Below are 18,016 nucleotides of genomic sequence, written 5' to 3' on the forward strand. Positions count from 1 at the left end.
CCCCCCCCCCCCCCGGGTAAAACAGCTCTGTGTCTCCTCCCCTGCTTCAAGCACACAGCAGCACACAAACACACACCATCTTGCTGGTGCAATAATTTACTGGAATTATTGCCTTTCTATCTAAGGTAAATTCGTGTTCACCCGTAAGATGCACATTTGGTTTGCGTTGAGCATACAACTGTAATTGAGCATATAACGCTTTTTGGAAAAGGAGCCAAAGTATCATTCTGCCGACACATTATTTATATTAGTGGGATGACCTTTTCAGTGTGAGTCACCCTGCTACCATGGCCTTCCTATATTGAGTTCATTGTCTGTGACTTGATATGTCTCCGGAACCTATTCCCTCGGTCTAAGAGCTCGGAACAGAGTTCCGGTGGTGTTGTTGAACTCTGTTTTCTCTGAGCATATTCGGTGGAACCTGATGAGTTGGGACTTGATCAATCCTTGGAAGGTGCGTTTGGGCTGGAAGCTGGATTTGTGCGGTAGACAGTGTGTGTCAGTGCTTTTAAAGTAAACCTTGGTCTCGAGTGTTTTTAAAGCCACCTTGAGGTTTACTGTAATGGACTGTGGTGTCCAGGAAGTTTACTTCCTGTGTGTCTCAGTGTTGTTTTATTGTTATTTTGGAGTGGTGTGTGTGTTCATGAGTGTGGTGAATGTGTCAAAATCCTCGTGGCCATGGTGCCAGACCCTGAAAATGTCACCCAGGTATCTGTAGCACTGGAGTGGTCTGTTTGGGCATTTCATAAATAGAGTTTCCTCCCAGTCTGCCATGTAGATGCTCGCGTAGACCAAGGGCAAATTTTTCTTTTTTTTTTTTTAAACCCATTGCTGTCCGCTGTATCTGTAGGTAGACTTGTTTGTTGAATTCAGAATTATTCCTGATGACACTGATTTCCAGTAATTGTAGGAGTTCAGTGTCTGGTCCATTGTGGTCTGGGTACCTTAGAATGGTGTTCTTTACTGTTCTCAGGCCCAGGTCTGTTGCAATGTTCGTGTATAGGCTGTTGATATCACTGGTGAACAGAGATCCTACACCTCGCAGCTAGCCTGTCTTCCTGTCATGGCCTCTCCATCAAAGTGGGAAACTCGTTCATTTTGCCTACTTCCTTAGCTAAGAGTCTGGGAGTGATGCTTGACTTAAGTCTGTCTGCGCTCCATTCTGAGCAGCATGATGAAATCTCGCGCCATTACGTCAATCATCCCCTTGTCCAGCGTATCCGTGCTGTATACGCTACCTGCCCATTGGTCACTTAGTAGCGTTCTTAGTTTTTTTTCTTCTGCTTCTGTTAGGAAAAAAAACGGACTATATATAGGGTTCAGTGCTATCCACGGTTTCAGGCATCCAGCGGGGGCCTCGGAACATATCTCCTGTGCATAAGAGGGTGCAACTGTCTCTTTACCCCCTATATTTAATTGCACAATTTTATAACTTATAGTAATTTATTGTACTTTGAAGTAGTCTTTGAAAATTACTGTGTGGTGTGTTTGTATTTATCATCTTTTTTTGGTTTATTGTAGTAGAGTTTTCATTACATATGTGGGTGTTTTCTTACCAATTTAAAATTGTTTTTTATTTGGTTATTTGCATTGTTTATATATCGTATCAAAATGTCTAAATGGGGGAGATGATGTGAAAAGAGAAACATGCAAAGAAAATGATAGGTAAGGTGTACAGCAACACCTTGGGAACAGGCCAGGGAACCGCCTCTCTTGTGCAGTAGAGTTGCCGGACAAGTTTATTTGTGTCTTTTTGCCATGGGGTATGTTTTTTTTTTGTGTGTTTTAAAGATTCCATCATGTAATGTTTACACTACAGAGACTCATGGACATAGTCAGGAAGCAAGGCAAATAGTCAGACATCAAGAACAAACAACAGGGAACAGGATAAATGCTGTTAGCATAGCAAAGCCAGATGTCTCAACGAGATGTGTGGCTGAGGAGTGTCTTCTAAAGACAAGTATGCTGATTACCGTCAAGCGTTTAATCGGAGCCAGGTGCTGCCGATTGTGGTGCGGGTGGGGATGTGACAGTTTTATTGTAGATGTTTTAGTAGTGGCATGCCACTTTATATTGTTTATTTATTGAGTAAAGATTTTTAAACAGTTTAAGCGATGGATGGGGAAATTTTCTGTGCCGCACTGGGCAGTTTGTTGCACCAGACACTTTTAATGTTCTGGTAATCCACTCTGATCCATGGGGGGGATGAAGGTTTCAAAGATTTGAACCTTGGGGTGCGCTTTTAATTTGCTTTAAGTGGTTCCAATGTTCTCATAATCACCAGCAGTTTGTGCTGAAATCCAGCAACTGAATCCCTTCATTCTCATCCAGGGTTGGTTTTTTTTTTTTTTTAATAGCCGTATTCCAAGAATGAGGAGTACAGGCTTTTTTCAGCATGTTATTAATTACTGGCATTGTAATGACCATTGGAGGCAATATTCTAAATGACCATAAAGGGCGCAACTTTGGACAAACCCAGCTGTATTCGCCACACCTGTATTCAATCGAAGTCTTTAACAGAGTGAAGCAGAACAATAAAATTCACCTGACGGATTGGTTCTTGTCCTTTACCCTTCGGATCTCCCCCATGGCTCTTTGAACCACACCTGCAACAACCGACCGGAAGAGTATCTGTGGTCAGCATCCATCTGAATTGGAAAAGAATCTCCTGGTAAACTACTCCAAAAGGATACATGGATCTACAGAATAATATCTGAGTGAAGTATTTACGTGAGCATTTTAATAGCAAAATGACAACCCATTATTTACAAATTACTGCAGCTGATCTAATGTTTTTACCTTGTCATTGTGGAATCTCACAAAAACTTCACGCCCCCTCCTCGCACTTGTCCTTGATCCTTACTTTATTCTTGCCATCTCTTTTATATCTTCTGTGTCTGACTTTCTAACCCTACCTTGGGTCCTCAAAATTAGCTCCTGCCCCCCCAGTGGATATCAGCTCTGTGTTGCTGATAGAAAGGCTGCACTTACATGCTAAATGGTTTTCTCTGGAAACCATGACAAGCATTAGTAAATTAAAATTCACACACGTACATGTTTTCAGAACTGCTTGTCCCATACGGGGTCGCGGGGAACCGGAGCCAACCCGGTGACGCAGGGCGTAAAGCTGGAGGGGGAGGAGACACACCCAGGACGGGACGCCAGTCCATCGCAAGGCACCCCAAGCAAGACTTGAACCCCAGACCCACTGCAGAGCAGGACTGTGGTCCAACCCACTGTGCCACTGCACCCCTACTAAATTATAATTCACTTCTTCCAGACTCACTGTGCCAGTTCTCTCTGAAGTTCATGTAAGGTGTGTAAATGTTCATGTGCTATAACTTTGAGATCATACCTGTTAAACCTTCACGCAGCTACTGCTGTACTGTAACAAATGTTTATATTAAATATATTGTTTATATAAAACTAGAAGGTGATTGGGAATCATCAATATTCAGAAAGTTTTATGCAGCTATTTGTGCAATGTACATTATTTTATATGGTGGAAAAAAGTTAACTTAAGAATTGCACATCTACATGTGTATATCTTTCTGCTAATACAATATGTGTATAAGTAAAACTTATCTTAGCTTGAACAAATGCAGCTGCATGGGAAACTTCTGTAGAATAAGTGAAAACTTTTTTTTTTTTTTTTTTTTTAAAAAAAAGGAAATCATTTCCCAAATTTGGTTGGGAAACTTGGATTTTGTTTTGGCTACTGTTTTGTTTAGTGTGGGGTGTGTGGTATGAAGTGTGGAATTGCAGGTGGTTTTATTTTTTAAAATTGGGTTATTTATTCACCTGTCTAACACGCCTTTAGGCAGTGTACTATATACAACCACATCAACAGTCAGAGCGTGTTTCAGTTGCTTGGTTGTGGTGTGATGACTCTCCCCACGCGGCTTCATTGTGAAATTGCAGGTGGCATTGAAATTTTAAAATTAGGTTGATTGCTGTCTGCAATCACATCAACAGTGAGAGACAATACAGAAAGGTCGCCCGGTACAGAAGGACCCCAGTCTTACCCCCCAGTCTCTGCTGCAGCGCCTGGAGGTTTTTGTAATCCTCGAGAACCCAGGGCTGTCCCTCGCCAGGTGCGTGTCGGTTTGTTCACCAGAAGAGATTGTAATCCCCGTGTGTGTGTCCATTTTAAGACTGCTTGCTGCCATCATGTCCCTTTGTTGCACTCAAACATCAAATCTATTCTGCAAACTTACCATTTTTCACCTTTTTCTTTCTTTTTCTTTCTTAAATAGTATTAATAAATATCAGTAAGTAGCACAATGTTGGGCTCAACTATTCAGAGTGGTACAGACGACAACATACACAATGACATGAATTGTAAGAGACAATTCAGAAAGTTGCCCGGTATAGATGAAGCCCAGTCTTACCCCCCTGTCTCTGTTGCTGCACCTGGAGGCTTTTGTAGTCCGTGTCAGTTTCTTCACCAGTAGAGATTGTAATCCGTGTTTGTCTAGGGCTGCCTTCTCTGCCTCCTTCAACGTGTGTTCCAGTGCCAGTCGGTGCGATGCTGGTGACGGCTGCATTGCTGGGAGGTGTGTAAAAAAGCGTAATATATGCGTGTGTTTGCCTATTAGGGTGTCTAGTTGTGGGGGAGAGGTGGCGCAACAGTTCCACCAGTCGTGGTGTGATGGTGCCCCTTCGGCTTTATTGTGGAATTGCAGGTAAGGTTACACTTTTAATAGTGGGTTAATTCCTACACGTGTAAACATGCTTTTTGGCAGTGTACTGTACACAATCACATCAACATTCAGAGCACGTCGGAATTGCTTTGTCGTGGTGTGATGGCGCCCCCTCGTGGCTTTATTGTGGAATTGCAGGTATGGTTACACTTAATTCCTACACGTGTAAACAAGCTTTTTGGCAGTGTACTGTACACAATCACATCAACATTCAGAGCATGTTGTAATTGCTTTATCGTGGTGTGATGGCGCCCCCTCGTGGCTTTATTGTGGAATTGCAGGTATGGTTACACTTAATTCCTACACGTGTAAACAAGCTTTTTGGTAGTGTACTGTACACAATCACATTAACATTCAGAGCATGTTGTAATTGCTTTGTCGTGGTGTTATGGCGCCCCCTCGTGGCTTTATTGTGGAATTGCAAATTTACCATTTTTTCACAGTATTAATAAATATCAATCTTTAACACAATGTTGAGCCCAACTATTCAGAGTGGTACAGCCGACAACATACACAATAACATGAACTGTAAGAGACAATTCAGAAAGTTGCCCAGTATAGATGAAGCTCAGTCTTACCCCCCTGTCTCTGTTGCTGCACCTGGAGGCTTTTGTAGTCCGTGTCAGTTTCTTCACCAGCAGAGATTGTAATCCGTGTTTGTCTAGGGCCGCCTTCTCTGCCTTCTTCAACGTGTGTTCCAGTGCCAGTCGGTGCGATGCTGGTGACGGCTGCATTGCTGGGAGGTGTGTAAAAAAAGCGTAATATATGCATGCGTTTGCCTATAGGGTGTCTACTTGTGGGGGAGAGGTGGCGCAACAGTTCCACCAGTCGTGGTGTGATGGCGCCCCCTCGTGGCTTTATTGTGGAATTGCAGGTATGGTTACACTTAATTCCTACACGTGTAAACATGCTTTTTGGCAGTGTACTGTACACAATCACATCAACATTCAGAGCATGTTGTAATTGCTTTGTCGTGGTGTTATGGCGCCCCCTCGTGGCTTTATTGTGGAATTGCAAATTTACCATTTTTTCCACAGTATTAATAAATATCAATCTTTAACACAATGTTGAGCCCAACTATTCAGAGTGGTACAGCCGACAACATACACAATAACATGAACTGTAAGAGACAATTCAGAAAGTTGCCCAGTATAGATGAAGCTCAGTCTTACCCCCCTGTCTCTGTTGCTGCACCTGGAGGCTTTTGTAGTCCGTGTCAGTTTCTTCACCAGCAGAGATTGTAATCCGTGTTTGTCTAGGGCCGCCTTCTCTGCCTTCTTCAACGTGTGTTCCAGTGCCAGTCGGTGCGATGCTGGTGACGGCTGCATTGCTGGGAGGTGTGTAAAAAAAGCGTAATATATGCATGCGTTTGCCTATAGAGTGTCTACTTGTGGGGGAGAGGTGGCGCAACAGTTCCACCAGTCGTGGTGTGATGGCGCCCCCTCGTGGCTTTATTGTGGAATTGCAGGTATGGTTACACTTAATTCCTACACGTGTAAACATGCTTTTTGGCAGTGTACTGTACACAATCACATCAACATTCAGAGCATGTTGTAATTGCTTTGTCGTGGTGTTATGGCGCCCCCTCGTGGCTTTATTGTGGAATTGCAGGTATGGTTACACTTAATTCCTACACGTGTAAACATGCTTTTTGGCAGTGTACTGTACACAATCACAACATTCAGAGCATGTTGTAATTGCTTTGTCGTGGTGTGATGGCGCCCCCTCGTGGCTTTATTGTGGAATTGCAGGTAAGGTTACACTTTTAATAGTGGGTTAATTCCTACACGTGTAAACATGCTTTTTGGCAGTGTACTGTACACAATCACATCAACATTCAGAGCATGTTGTAATTGCTTTGTCGTGGTGTGATGGCGCCCCCTCGTGGCTTTGTGGAATTGCAGGTAAGGTTACACTTTTAATAGTGGGTTAATTCCTACACGTGTAAACATGCTTTTTGGCAGTGTACTGTACACAATCACATCAACATTCAGAGCATGTTGTAATTGCTTTGTCGTGGTGTGATGGCGCCCCCTCGTGGCTTTATTGTGGAATTGCAGGTATGGTTACACTTAATTCCTACACGTGTAAACATGCTTTTTGGCAGTGTACTGTACACGATCACATCAACATTCAGAGCATATCGGAATTGCTTTGTCGTGGTGTGATGGCGCCCCCTCGTGGCTTTATTGTGGAATTGCAGGTAAGGTTACACTGTTAATACTGGGTTAATTCCTACACGTGTAAACATGCTTTTTGGCAGTGTACTGTACACAATCACATCAACATTCAGAGCATGTTGTAATTGCTTTGTCGTGGTGTTATGGCGCCCCCTCGTGGCTTTATTGTGGAATTGCAAATTTACCATTTTTTCACAGTATTAATAAATATCAATCTTTAACACAATGTTGAGCCCAACTATTCAGAGTGGTACAGCCGACAACATACACAATAACATGAACTGTAAGAGACAATTCAGAAAGTTGCCCAGTATAGATGAAGCTCAGTCTTACCCCCCTGTCTCTGTTGCTGCACCTGGAGGCTTTTGTAGTCCGTGTCAGTTTCTTCACCAGCAGAGATTGTAATCCGTGTTTGTCTAGGGCCGCCTTCTCTGCCTTCTTCAACGTGTGTTCCAGTGCCAGTCGGTGCGATGCTGGTGACGGCTGCATTGCTGGGAGGTGTGTAAAAAAGCGTAATATATGCATGCGTTTGCCTATAGGGTGTCTACTTGTGGGGGAGAGGTGGCGCAACAGTTCCACCAGTCGTGGTGTGATGGCGCCCCCTCGTGGCTTTATTGTGGAATTGCAGGTATGGTTACACTTAATTCCTACACGTGTAAACATGCTTTTTGGCAGTGTACTGTACACGATCACATCAACATTCAGAGCATATCGGAATTGCTTTGTCGTGGTGTGATGGCGCCCCCTCGTGGCTTTATTGTGGAATTGCAGGTAAGGTTACACTGTTAATACTGGGTTAATTCCTACACGTGTAAACATGCTTTTTGGCAGTGTACTGTACACAATCACATCAACATTCAGAGCATGTTGTAATTGCTTTGTCGTGGTGTTATGGCGCCCCCTCGTGGCTTTATTGTGGAATTGCAAATTTACCATTTTTTCACAGTATTAATAAATATCAATCTTTAACACAATGTTGAGCCCAACTATTCAGAGTGGTACAGCCGACAACATACACAATAACATGAACTGTAAGAGACAATTCAGAAAGTTGCCCAGTATAGATGAAGCTCAGTCTTACCCCCCTGTCTCTGTTGCTGCACCTGGAGGCTTTTGTAGTCCGTGTCAGTTTCTTCACCAGCAGAGATTGTAATCCGTGTTTGTCTAGGGCCGCCTTCTCTGCCTTCTTCAACGTGTGTTCCAGTGCCAGTCGGTGCAATGCTGGTGACGGCTGCATTGCTGGGAGGTGTGTAAAAAAAGCGTAATATATGCATGCGTTTGCCTATAGGGTGTCTACTTGTGGGGGAGAGGTGGCGCAACAGTTCCACCAGTCGTGGTGTGATGGCGCCCCCTCGTGGCTTTATTGTGGAATTGCAGGTATGGTTACACTTAATTCCTACACGTGTAAACATGCTTTTTGGCAGTGTACTGTACACAATCACATCAACATTCAGAGCATGTTGTAATTGCTTTGTCGTGGTGTTATGGCGCCCCCTCGTGGCTTTATTGTGGAATTGCAGGTATGGTTACACTTAATTCCTACACGTGTAAACATGCTTTTTGGCAGTGTACTGTACACAATCACAACATTCAGAGCATGTTGTAATTGCTTTGTCGTGGTGTGATGGCGCCCCCTCGTGGCTTTATTGTGGAATTGCAGGTAAGGTTACACTTTTAATAGTGGGTTAATTCCTACACGTGTAAACATGCTTTTTGGCAGTGTACTGTACACAATCACATCAACATTCAGAGCATGTTGTAATTGCTTTGTCGTGGTGTGATGGCGCCCCCTCGTGGCTTTATTGTGGAATTGCAGGTAAGGTTACACTGTTAATACTGGGTTAATTCCTACACGTGTAAACATGCTTTTTGGCAGTGTACTGTACACAATCACATCAACATTCAGAGCATGTTGTAATTGCTTTGTCGTGGTGTGATGGTGCCCCCTCGTGGTTTTGTAGTGGAATTGCAAATTTGCCATTTTTCACAGTATTAATAAATATCAATATTTAACACAATGTTCAGCCCAACTATTCAGAGTCGTACAGACAACAACATACACAATAACATGAACTGTAAGCGACAATACAGAAAGTTGCCCAGTATAGATGAAGCTCAATCTTACCCCCCTGTTTCTGTTGCTGCACCTGGAGGCTTTTGTAGTCCGTGTCAGTTTCTTCACCAGCAGAGATTGTAATCCCTGTTTGTCTAGAGCCACCTTCTCTGCCTTCTTCAACGTGTGTTCCAGTGCCAGTCTGTGCGATGCTGGTGACGGCTGCATTGCTGGGAGGTGTGTAAAAAAAAAAAAAGCGTAATATATGCATGCATTTGCCTATTAGGGTGTCTAGTTGTGGGGGAGAGGTGGTGCAAGAATTCCACCAGTCGTGGTGTGATGGCGCCCCCTCGTGGCTTTATTGTGGAATTGCAGGTAAGGTTACACTGGTAATAGTGGGTTAATTCCTACACGTGTAAACATGCTTTTTGGCAGTGTACTGTACACAATCACATCAACATTCAGAGCATGTTGTAATTGTTTTGTCGTGGTGTGATGGCGCCCCCTCGTGGCTTTATTGTGGAATTGCAGGTAAGGTTACACTGGTAATAGTGGGTTAATTCCTACACGTGTAAACATGCTTTTTGGCAGTGTACTGTACACAATCACATCAACATTCAGAGCATGTCGGAATTGCTTTGTCGTGGTGTGATGGCGCCCCCTCGTGGCTTTATTGTGGAATTGCAGGTAAGGTTACACTGGTAATAGTGGGTTAATTCCTACACGTGTAAACATGCTTTTTGGCAGTGTACTGTACACAATCACATCAACATTCAGAGCATGTTGTAATTGCTTTGTCGTGGTGTTATGGCGCCCCCTCGTGGCTTTATTGTGGAATTGCAAATTTACCATTTTTTCACAGTATTAATAAATATCAATATTTAACACAATGTTCAGCCCAACTATTCAGAGTCGTACAGACAACAACATACACAATAACATGAACTGTAAGCGACAATACAGAAAGTTGCCCAGTATAGATGAAGCTCAATCTTACCCCCCTGTTTCTGTTGCTGCACCTGGAGGCTTTTGTAGTCCGTGTCAGTTTCTTCACCAGCAGAGATTGTAATCCCTGTTTGTCTAGAGCCACCTTCTCTGCCTTCTTCAACGTGTGTTCCAGTGCCAGTCTGTGCGATGCTGGTGACGGCTGCATTGCTGGGAGGTGTGTAAAAAAAAAAAAGCGTAATATATGCATGCATTTGCCTATTAGGGTGTCTAGTTGTGGGGGAGAGGTGGTGCAAGAATTCCACCAGTCGTGGTGTGATGGCGCCCCCTCGTGGCTTTATTGTGGAATTGCAGGTAAGGTTACACTGGTAATAGTGGGTTAATTCCTACACGTGTAAACATGCTTTTTGGCAGTGTACTGTACACAATCACATCAACATTCAGAGCATGTCGGAATTGCTTTGTCGTGGTGTGATGGCGCCCCCTCGTGGCTTTATTGTGGAATTGCAGGTAAGGTTACACTGGTAATAGTGGGTTAATTCCTACACGTGTAAACATGCTTTTTGGCAGTGTACTGTACACAATCACATCAACATTCAGAGCATGTTGTAATTGCTTTGTCGTGGTGTGATGGCGCCCCCTCGTGGCTTTATTGTGGAATTGCAGGTAAGGTTACACTGGTAATAGTGGGTTAATTCCTACACGTGTAAACATGCTTTTTGGCAGTGTACTGTACACAATCACATCAACATTCAGAGCATGTTGTAATTGCTTTGTCGTGGTGTGATGGTGCCCCCTCGTGGTTTTGTAGTGGAATTGCAAATTTGCCATTTTTCACAGTATTAATAAATAATTAAAAGGATTGGGCGTTTTGTCCATTTCGAGGTAGGATTAGGCGTTTTGTGCATTTCAAGGTAGTATTCGGCGAATCGCTGCGTTTTGTGCATTTCGAGGTAGGATTTGGCGAATCTCTGCTTTTTGTGCATTTCGAGGTAGTTTTGTGCATTTCCATGTAGGATTTGTCGTTTTGTGCATTTCAAGGTAGTATTAGGCGAATCTCTGCGTTTTGTGCATTTCAAGGTAGTATAAGGCGAATTTCTGCGTTTTGTGCATTGCGAGGTAGTCTTAGGCGTGTTGTGCATTTCGAGGTAGTTTTGTGCATTTCGAGGTAGTACTGAGCGTTTTGTGCATTACCAGGTAGTATTAGGCGTTTTGTGCATTGCGAGGTAGTACTGAGCGTTTTGTGCATCTCCAGGTAGTTTTGTGCATTTCCATGTAGGATTTGGCGTTTTGTGCATTTCGAGGTAGTACTGAGCGTTTTGTGCACTTCGAGGTAGTATTAGGCGAATTTCTGCGTTTTGTGCATTGCGAGGTAGTTTTGTGCATTTCGAGGTAGGATTTGGCGTTTTGTGCATTTCGAGGTAGTACGCGGCGTTTTGTGCATTACCAGGTAGTATTAGGCGTTTTGTGCATTTCGAGGTAATGTTAGGCGAATCTCTGCGTTTTGTGTATTTCCAGGTAGGATTAGGCGATTTGTGCATTTCCAGGGTGTTTTGTGCATTTCCAGGTAGGATTAGGCGAATCTCTGCGTTTTGTGTATTTCCAGGTAGGATTAGGCGATTTGTGCATTTCCAGGGTGTTTTGTGCATTTCCAGGTAGGATTAGGCGATTTGTGCATTTCGCGGTAGGATTAGGCTAATCTCTGCGTTTTGTGCATTTCGAGTTAGTATTAGGCGTTTTGTGTATTTCGAGGTAGGATTAGGCGTTTTGTGCAGTTCGAGGTAATGTTAGGCGAATCTCTGCGTTTTGTGCATTTCGAGGTAATGTTAGGCGAATCTCTGCGTTTTTGTCCATTTCCAGGGAGGATTAGGCGTTTTGTGCATTTCCAGGTAGTATTAGGCGTTTTGTGCATTTCGAGGTAATGTTAGGCGAATCTCTGCGTTTTATGCATTTCGCGGTAGGATTAGGCGAATCTCTGCGTTTTATGCATTTCGAGGTAGGATTAGGCGTTTTGTGCATTTCCAGGTAGGATTAGGCGTTTTCTGCGTTTTAGGCGAATCTCTGCGTTTTGTGCATTTCAAGGTAGTTTTAGGCAAATCTCTGCGTTTTGTGCATTTCCAGGTAGGATTAGGCGAATCTCTGCGTTTTGTGCCTTTGGGATTAGGATTGGAATTGGGATGAGGATTTGGATTCTTAGACTTGGGTTTAGGATTAGGCTTAGTCAGGATTTGTAGATTCGCCTAATACTACCTCGAAATGCACAAAACGCAGAGATTCGCCTAAAACGCACAAAACGCCTAATCCTACCTGGAAATGCACAAAATGACTAATACTACCTGGAAATACACAAAACGCAGAGATTCGCCTAAAACTACCTGGAAATACACAAAACGCAGAGATTCGCCTAAAACGCCTAATCCTACCTGGAAATGCACAAAACGCAGAGATTCGCCTAATACTACCTTGAAATGCACAAAATGACTAATACTACCTGGAAATACACAAAACGCAGAGATTCGCCTAATACTACCTTGAAATGCACAAAACGCAGAGATTCGCCTAATCCTACCTCAAAAATGCACAAAACGCAGAGATTCGCCTAATACTACCTTGAAATGCACAAAATGACTAATACTACCTGGAAATACACAAAACGCAGAGATACGCCTAAAACTACCTTGAAATGAACAAAACGCAGAGATTCGCCTAATCCTACCTCAAAAATGCACAAAACGCAGAGATTCGCCTAAAACTACCTTGAAATGCACAAAACGCAGAGATTCGCCTAAAACTACCTTGAAATGCACAAAACGCAGAGATTCGCCTAATCCTACCTCAAAAATGCACAAAACGCAGAGATTCGCCTAATACTACCTCAAAAATGCAGAGATTCGCCTAATACTACCTTGAAATGCACAAAATGACTAATACTACCTGGAAATACACAAAACGCAGAGATACGCCTAAAACTACCTTGAAATGCACAAAACGCAGAGATTCGCCTAATCCTACCTCAAAAATGCACAAAACGCAGAGATTCGCCTAATACTAGCTGGAAATGCACAAAACGCAGAGATTCGCCTAAAACTACCTGGAAATGCACAAAACGCCTAATCCTACCTCGAAATGCAAAAAACGCCTTATACTACCTCAAAATGCACAAAACGCCTAATACTACCTCGAAATGCACAAATCGCATAATCCTACCTCGAAATGCACAAAACGCCTTATACTACCTCAAAATGCACAAAACGCCTAATACTACCTCGAAATGCACAAAACGCCTTATACTACCTCAAAATGCACAAAACGCCTAATACTACCTCGAAATGCACAAATCGCATAATCCTACCTCGAAATGCACAAAACGCCTTATACTACCTCAAAATGCACAAAACGCCTAATACTACCTCGAAATGCACAAAACGCAGAGATTCGCGTAATACTACCTCGAAATGCACAGAACGCAGAGATTCGCCTAATACTACCTCGAAATGCAGAAAACGCCTAAAACTACCTGGAAATGCACAAAACGCCTAATCCTACCTGGAAATGCACAAATCGCACAAAACGCCTAATACTACCTCGAAATGCACAAAACGCCTTATACTACCTCCAAATGCACAAAACGCCTTATACTACCTCGAAATGCACAAAACGCCTAATACTACCTCAAAATGCACAAAACGCAGAGATTCGCGTAATACTACCTCGAAATGCACAGAACGCAGAGATTCGCCTAATACTACCTCGAAATGCACAAAACGCCTAAAACTACCTCGAAATGCACAAAACGCAGAGATTCGCCTAATACTACCTCGAAATGCACAAAACGCCTTATACTACCTCGAAATGCACAAATCGCATAAAACGCCTAATCCTACCTCAAAAATGCACAAAACGCAGAGATTCGCCTAATACTATCTGGAAATGCACAAAATGACTAATACTAGCTGGAAATGCACAAAACGCAGAGATTCGCCTAATCCTACATCAAAAATGCAGAGATTCGCCTAATACTATCTGGAAATGCACAAAATGACTAATACTACCTCGAAATGCACAAAACGCCTTATACTACCTCAAAATGCACAAAACGCCTAATACTACCTCGAAATGCACAAAACGCAGAGATTCGCGTAATACTACCTCGAAATGCACAGAACGCAGAGATTCGCCTAATACTACCTCGAAATGCAGAAAACGCCTAAAACTACCTGGAAATGCACAAAACGCCTAATCCTACCTGGAAATGCACAAATCGCACAAAACGCCTAATACTACCTCGAAATGCACAAAACGCCTTATACTACCTCCAAATGCACAAAACGCCTTATACTACCTCGAAATGCACAAAACGCCTAATACTACCTCAAAATGCACAAAACGCAGAGATTCGCGTAATACTACCTCGAAATGCACAGAACGCAGAGATTCGCCTAATACTACCTCGAAATGCACAAAACGCCTAAAACTACCTCGAAATGCACAAAACGCAGAGATTCGCCTAATACTACCTCGAAATGCACAAAACGCCTTATACTACCTCGAAATGCACAAATCGCATAAAACGCCTAATCCTACCTCAAAAATGCACAAAACGCAGAGATTCGCCTAATACTATCTGGAAATGCACAAAATGACTAATACTAGCTGGAAATGCACAAAACGCAGAGATTCGCCTAATCCTACATCAAAAATGCAGAGATTCGCCTAATACTATCTGGAAATGCACAAAATGACTAATACTACCTCGAAATGCACAAAACGCCTTATACTACCTCAAAAATGCACAAAACGCAGAGATTCGCCTAATACTAGCTGGAAATGCACAAAACGCAGAGATTCGCCTAAAACTACCTTGAAATGCACAAAACGCAGAGATTCGCCTAATCCTACCTCAAAAATGCACAAAACGCAGAGATTCGCCTAATACTAGCTGGAAATGCACAAAACGCCTAATCCTACCTCGAAATGCACAAAACGCCTAAAACTACCTCGAAATGCACAAAACTACCTCGAAATGCACAAAACGCCTAAAACTACCTTGAAATGCACAAAACGCAGAGATTCGCCTAATCCTACATCAAAAATGCACAAAACGCAGAGATTCGCCTAATACTACCTTGAAATGCACAAAATGACTAATACTACCTGGAAATACACAAAACGCAGAGATTCGCCTAAAACTACCTGGAAATGCACAAAACGCCTAATCCTACCTTGAAATGCACAAAACGCAGAGATTCGCCTAAAACTACCTTGAAATGCACAAAACGCCTAATCCTACCTCGAAATGCACAAAACGCAGAGATTCGCCTAATACTACCTGGAAATGCACAAAACGCAGAGATTCGCCTAAAACTACCTTGAAATGCACAAAACGCAGAGATTCGCCTAATCCTACCTCAAAAATGCACAAAACGCAGAGATTCGCCTAAAACTACCTGGAAATGCACAAAACGCCTAATCCTACCTTGAAATGCACAAAACGCAGAGATTCGCCTAAAACTACCTTGAAATGCACAAAACGCCTAATCCTACCTCGAAATGCACAAAACGCCTAATCCTACCTCAAAAATGCACAAAACGCAGAGATTCGCCTAAAACTACCTGGAAATGCACAAAACGCCTAATCCTACCTCGAAATGCACAAAACTACCTGGAAATGCACAAAACGCCTAATCCTACCTGGAAATGCACAAAACGCCTAAAACTACCTCGAAATGCACAAAACTACCTGGAAATGCACAAAACGCCTAATCCTACCTCGAAATGCACAAAACGCCTGAAACTACCTCGAAATGCACAAAACTACCTCGAAATGCACAAAACGCCTAATACTACCTTGAAATGCACAAAATGACTAATACTACCTGGAAATACACAAAACGCAGAGATACGCCTAATACTAACTCAAAAATGCAGAGATTCGCCGAATACTACCTTGAAATGCACAAAATGACTAATACTACCTGGAAATACACAAAACGCAGAGATTCGCCTAAAACTACTTTGAAATGCACAAAACGCAGAGATTCGCCTAAAACTACCTTGAAATGCACAAAACGCAGAGATTCGCCTAATACTAGCTGGAAATGCACAAAACGCAGAGATTCGCCTAAAACTACCTGGAAATGCACAAAACGCAGAGATTCGCCTAATACTAGCTGGAAATGCACAAAACGCAGAGATTCGCCTAAAACTACCTGGAAATGCACAAAACGCCTAATCCTACCTCGAAATGCACAAAAGGCCTAAAACTACCTTGAAATGCACAAAACGCAGAGATTCGCCTAAAACTACCTTGAAATGCACAAAACGCCTAATCCTACCTCGAAATGCACAAAACGCCTAATCCTACCTCAAAAATGCACAAAACTACCTGGAAATGCACAAAACGCCTAATCCTACCTGGAAATGCACAAAACGCCTAAAACTACCTCGAAATGCACAAAACTACCTGGAAATGCACAAAACGCCTAATCCTACCTCGAAATGCACAAAACTACCTCGAAATGCACAAAACGCCTAATACTACCTTGAAATGCACAAAATGACTAATACTACCTGGAAATACACAAAACGCAGAGATACGCCTAATACTACCTCAAAAATGCAGAGATTCGCCGAATACTACCTTGAAATGCACAAAATGACTAATACTAGCTGGAAATGCACAAAACGCAGAGATTCGCCTAAAACTACCTTGAAATGCACAAAACGCCTAATCCTACCTCGAAATGCACAAAACGCCGAATCCTACCTCAAAAATGCACAAAACGCAGAGATTCGCCTAATACTACCTGGAAATGCACAAAACGCAGAGATTCGCCTAAAACTACCTTGAAATGCACAAAACGCCTAATCCTACCTCAAAAATGCACAAAATGCAGAGATTCGCCTAAAACTACCTGGAAATGCACAAAACGCCTAATCCTACCTCGAAATGCACAAAACGCCGAATCCTACCTCAAAAATGCACAAAACGCAGAGATTCGCCTAATACTAGCTGGAAATGCACAAAACGCAGAGATTCGCCTAATCCTACATCAAAAATGCAGAGATTCGCCTAATACTAGCTGGAAATGCACAAAACGCAGAGATTCGCCTAAAACTACCTTGAAATGCACAAAACGCAGAGATTCGCCTAATCCTACCTCAAAAATGCACAAAACGCAGGGATTCGCCTAACATTACCTCGAAATGCACAAAACGCCTAACCCTACCTGGAAATGCACAAAACGCCTAAAACTACCTTGAAATGCACAAAACGCCTAATCCTACCTCAAAAATGCAGAGATTCGCCTAAAACTACCTGGAAATGCACAAAACGCCTAATCCTTCCTCGAAATGCACAAAACGCCGAATCCTACCTCAAAAATGCACAAAATGCAGAGATTCGCCTAAAACTGCCTTGAAATGCACAAAACGCAGAGATTCGCCTAATCCTACCTCAGAAATGCACAAAACGCAGAGATTCGCCTAAAACTACCTTGAAATGCACAAAACGCCTAATCCTACCTCGAAATGCACAAAACGCCTAAAACTACCTCGAAATGCACAAAACTACCTCGAAATGCACAAAACGCCTAATACTACCTTGAAATGCACAACATGACTAATACTACCTGGAAATACACAAAACGCAGAGATACGCCTAAAACTACCTCGAAATGTACAAAACGCCTAATCCTACCTGGAAATGCACAAAACGCAGAGATTCGCTTAAAACTACCTCAAAATGCACAAAACGCAGGGATTCGCCTAATCCTACCTGGAAATGCACAAAACGCCTAAAACTACCTCAAAATGCACAAAACGCAGGGATTCGCCTAACATTACCTCGAAATGCACAAAACGCCTAACCCTACCTGGAAATGCACAAAACGCCTAAAACTACCTGGAAATGCACAAAACGCCTAATCCTACCTCGAAATGCACAAAACGCCGAATCCTACCTCAAAAATGCACAAAATGCAGAGATTCGCCTAATACTAGCTGGAAATGCACAAAACGCAGAGATTCGCCTAAAACTACCTTGAAATGCACAAAACGCCTAATCCTACCTCGAAATGCACAAAACGCCGAATCCTACCTCAAAAATGCACAAAACGCAGAGATTCGCCTAATAC

The sequence above is a fragment of the Scleropages formosus genome, chromosome 6 (assembly GCF_900964775.1).
Source record: "Scleropages formosus chromosome 6, fSclFor1.1, whole genome shotgun sequence".
NCBI lineage: Eukaryota > Metazoa > Chordata > Actinopteri > Osteoglossiformes > Osteoglossidae > Scleropages > Scleropages formosus.